Raw genomic sequence first — 5151 nt, forward strand, 5'->3', positions numbered from 1 at the left:
AAGGATCAGATGTCAGTGCAAATGGTATAGTAGAAAACTTCAAAAGTCCCTAAGGGCTTTGAAAAGCTCCTACATAGTCCAGGGAATAGAGGTGCACATGCGTGCCTAGGGCTGGGTGCATGCTCAGAAAAGACCTGAAGGGGTCCTAAATTCCCACCTCTACCTGATCTTCAGGCTCTCTGTAAGCAGAAGACAAAGGTTAAGGCACAGTTGTAAATTGCCTGGCTTAGAGTTGAAGGTATGTGCCAACACACATACAGAGCCATTCTGCAAAGACTGGAAGATTTTTACCACTGTTCTAGGTATTTAAGAAAATCTCTGTCAAGTCATTAGCTGATCACTAAGCTAATGAAACAAAGACTTCAGTGGATATACACAAGAAAAAATACAGACTTTACAAAATTAGTTCAGAAAAGTCACCAAAAAACAAAACAAAACAATACAAAAAAATCCCAACAAGTACTACAAGCCTCAATAACAAACTCTGGGGTGCTGGGAGATTTCAGATTTGATTTCCAGAGTTGCTACATTTAAATATTAAAAATGTCCAGTTTCAAACAAAAATTATGAGACATTCAAAGAAACAAGAGAGCATAGTTTATGTGTGGGGAAAAAATAAATTAATAGAAACTGTTAGGTCAGGTGCGGTGGCTCACGCCTGTAATCCCAGCATTTTGGGAGGCCATGAATCACGAGGTCTGGGGTTCAAGACCAGCCTGGCCAAGATGTTGAAACCCCATCTCTACTAAAAATACAAAAATTAGCTGGGCGTGGTGGCACGCACCTGTGATCCCAGCTACTTGGGAGGCTGAGGCAGGAGAATCGCTTGAACCCGTGTGGCAGAGGTTGCAGTGAGCTGAGATTGAGCCACTGCACTCCAGCCTGGGTGACAGAGCAAGACTGTGTCTCAAAAAAAAAAAAAGAAAGAAAGAAACTGTTTCTGAGGAAGCACAGACATTAGACTTTATAGATAGACTTTAAATCAACTATTTTATTGTATTAGTTAATTAATTATTTTTTGAGATGGAGTCTTGTTTTGTCACCCAGGCTGGAGTGTAGGGGCACTATCTCAGCTAACTGCAACCCCCACCTCCCAGGTTCAAGTGACTCTACTGCCTCAGCCTCCCGAATAGCTGGGATTATAGGCACCTATCACCATGCCTGGCTAATTTTTGTATTTTTAGTAGAGATGGAGTTTCACTATGTTGGCCAGGCTGGTCTCAAACTCCTGGCCTCAGGTGATCCACCTACCTCGGCCTCCCAAAGTGCTGGGATTACAGGGGTGAGCCACCACACCTGGCCTAAATCAACTATTTTAAATCTATTCAAAGACCTAAAGGAAACCATGAGAACTATATCTCACTAAATATAGAGTATAAATAAAGATAAATTATAAAAAGAAAACAAATAGAAATCCTGGAGTTTTAGGTATATGCCAAGAGGAACATTTAAAAAAGAAAAAGAAAAAAGAGAAAAATAAATTCTGGAGTTGAAGAGTATAATAACAAATAAAAATTCGCTAGAGGAGGTCAATATAGATTACAGCAGGCAAAAGAAACAATCAGCACACTTGAAGATAAGTCCACTGAGATTAACAATCTGAGAAACAAGAATGGAGAAAAGCAAATGGAGTTTAAGAGACCCATGGAATACCATCGAGCATAACAACATATGCATAATGAAAGTCCCAGATGGAGAGGAGGCAGAGAAAGAAGAAGACAGAATATTTGAAGAAATAATGGCCCAAAACTTCCAAAATGTAATGGAAGATTCAGTCTTCACATTCAATAAGTCTAATGAATCCCATGTAGGATAAACACAAAGAGATCAAAACCAAGATACATTAGAATCGAACTATTGAAAGACAAAGATAAAAAGAGAATCTTGATTTTTGTTGTTGTTGTTTTGAGACAGAATCTCACTTTGTTGCCCAGGCTGGAGTGCAGTGGCACGATCTCAGCTCACTGTAACATCCGCCTCCTCCGTGCCTGGCTAATTTTTGTATATTTAGGGGAGACAGGGTTTCGCCATGTTGACCAAGCTGGTCTCAAACTCCTTACCTTAAGTGATCCACCCACCTCGACCTCCCAAAGTGCTGGGATCACAGGCGTAAGCCACCATTCCCTGCCTGAAGAGAGAATCTTGAAAACAACAAGAGAAAAGTGACTCATCACATATAAGCTAATCTCAATAAGATTAACAGTTTATTTCTCATCAGAAACCATGGGGGCCAGATAGTGGGATGATATATTCAGAAAATGCTGAAACCAACAAACAAAAGAGGATTAAGATTTCTATATCTATCTATATATAACTAAGATTTCTATATCTGGCAAAGCTATCCTTCAGGAAAAAAAGGAGAACTCAAGACATCCTCAGATAAACTAAAGTCGAGAGAGTTTGTCGCTAGTAGACCTGCCCTATAAGAAATGCTAAAGGGAGCTGTTCAGGTTGCTACTAAAGGACACTAGATAGTAACTCAAAACCACATGAAGAAATAAAGAACATCAGTAAAATAAATACATAGGTAAATATACATAGATAAATATAAAAGTTAGTATTACTGTATTTTTAGTTTAAACTCCTCTTTTTTCTCTTATATAATTTAAAATACATCTACAATGACCATAAATCTATGTTGATGGGCATGTAAGGCATAAAAATGTAATTACTGACAATAAAAACATGAAAGGTAGGGGATGAAGCTATAGAGGTTCAAAGATTTTGCATGCTATTGAAACTAAGTTGGTACTAATTAGAATTAGATTGTTAAATATTATTATTTAAATTTTTTGTTGTAGTTGCAGTTTTTGAGACCAGGTCTTGCTCTGTTGCTTGGGCTGGAGTGCAGTGTTGCGATTATGGCTCACTGCAGCCATGAACTCCTGGACTCAAGTGATCATCCCACCTCAGCCTCTGAGTAGCTGGGACTACAGGTGCACATCACCACATCTGGCTAATTTGGTGGGGGGGTGGCTAGATATGGGGTCTTTCTTTATTACCCAGGCTGGTCTCAAACTTCTGACCTCAAGCAATCCTCCTACCTCAGCCTCCCAAAGTGGTAGGGCTTGAGTCACCATGCCCAGCCAAATTGTTCAATATCCAAGACAACCACTAAGAAAATAACTAAAAGAAAAGAAAAGAAGGGAATCAAAAGAAAAAAAGAGAATCAAAATGGGGCACTAGAAAATATTTAACACAATAGAAGGCAATAATGAAGGAGTTGAGGAACAAAAAAACAAAAATATATAATGCATATAAAAAATAGCAAAATGGGAATAAATCCTTATCAGTAATTACATTAACTGTAAATGGATTGAATTATCCAATTGAAAGGCAGAGATTAGTAGAATTGATTTTTTTTTTAAAAAAACATGATCCAGTGCTCACTTCAGCAGCACATATACTAAAATTGGAATGATACAGAGAAGATTAGCGTGGCTCCTGTGCAAGGTTGACATGCAAATTTGTGAAGCTTTCCATTATAAAATTAAAAATTTTTTTTAAAACCCACATGATCCAACTATATATGCTGTCTACAAGAGCTTCGCTTTAGCTCAAATGACCCAAATTGTTGAAAGTGAAAGGATGGAAGATATTCCAGGCTAGGGGCAGTGACTCACGCCTGTAATTTCAGCCCTTTGGTAGGCTGAAGTGGGAGGATTTCTTGAGGCCAGGAGTTCAAGACCAGCCTGGGCAACAAAGTTATGCTATCTACTAAAACAAACAAACAAACAAACAAAAAAACCTGGTATGGTGGCACACACCTGTAGTCCCAGCTACTCAGGAAGCTAAGGTGGGAGGATGGATCCCTTCGGCCCAGGAGTTTGAGGCTGCAGCCACTGCACTCCAGCTTGAGTGACAAGGGACTCTGTATCTAAATACTACATATATTCCACGAAAACTAACAAAAAGAGGGCTGGAGTGGATATCCTAATATTATAAAAAATAGACCTTAAGGCAAAAATTGTTACAAGGGACAAAGAGAAACATTTTGTAATGATAAAAGGTTCAATTCATCAAGAAGATAAAACAATTATATATTTCACCTAACAGGAGAGTCCTCAAAGTATTTGAAGCAAAAATGGACAGAATTCAAAGTAGAAACAGGCCAGCAAGAATAGCTGGAAATATCGGCCGAGCACAGTGGGTCACGCTTCTAATCCCGGCACTTTGGGAGGCCGAGGTGGGCAGATCACCTGAGGTCAGGAATTCAAGACCGGTCTGTCCAACATGGTAAAACCCTGTCTCTACTAAAAATACAAAATTTAGCTGGGCATGGCAGTGTGTGCCTGTAATCCCAGCTATTTGGGAGGCTGAGGCAGGAGGATGGCTTGAACCTGGGAGGTGGAGGTTGCGGTGAGCCAAGATTGTGCTACTGCACTCCAGCCTGGTAACAGAGCAAGACTCTGTCTCAAAAAATAAAAAAAAGTAATAAATAAATAAATAAATAAATAAAAAGAATAGTTGGAAACGTCAATACTTCACTTTCAATAATGGCTAGAACTACACACTAGATAAGGACATAGAAGACTTGAACAGTGTTAACTCTACCCAACCATAGCAGAATATACATTCTTCTCAAAGTACACATAAAACATTCCCCAGGATAGACCATATGTTAGACCACAAAATAAGTCTTAATAAATTTTAAAGATTTGAAATCATATGAATTATCTTTCCGACCACAAAGGAATGAAATTAGAAATAACAGAATTAAAAGTGAAAAATTCACAAATATGTGGGAATTAAGCAACACACTCTTAACTGCCCCACAGATCAAAGAAAAACTCACAAGAGAAATTAGATGAGATGAATGAAAATGAAAATACAGCATACCAAAACTTATCGAATACCGCAAAAGCAGTACTCAAAGGGAAATTTATAGCTGTAAAAACCTACATCAAAGAGAAGAAAGATCTCCAATTAATAACCTAAATTTCCAATTTAAGGAACTAGAAAAAGTAGAATAAACTAAACCCAAAGCAAGCAAAAGAAAGAATAAAAATTAAGAGTGGAGATAAATGAAATAGAAAAGAGAAAAACAACAGAAAGAATCAATGAAAACAAAAGTTGATTCTTCAAAAAGATCAAGAAAATTGATGAAACTTTAGACTGACCAGAAAAAAAAAGAAGACTCAAATTACTAAA

At 38.0% G+C, this 5151-nt stretch overlaps 1 non-coding gene across 1 annotated transcript; it reads left to right on the top strand.

Annotated features, from left to right (window-relative positions):
• Window positions 1-3382: 3382 nt before the first annotated feature.
• Window positions 3383-3489, top strand: LOC112441218 (U6 spliceosomal RNA). Its single transcript, XR_003029166.1, has one exon. It is a non-coding gene; the product is annotated as a U6 spliceosomal RNA (small nuclear RNA).
• The last annotated feature ends 1662 nt before the right edge of the window (window positions 3490-5151 follow it).

The sequence above is a fragment of the Pan paniscus genome, chromosome 9 (genome assembly GCF_029289425.2).
Source record: "Pan paniscus chromosome 9, NHGRI_mPanPan1-v2.0_pri, whole genome shotgun sequence".
Classification (NCBI taxonomy): Eukaryota; Metazoa; Chordata; class Mammalia; order Primates; family Hominidae; genus Pan; species Pan paniscus.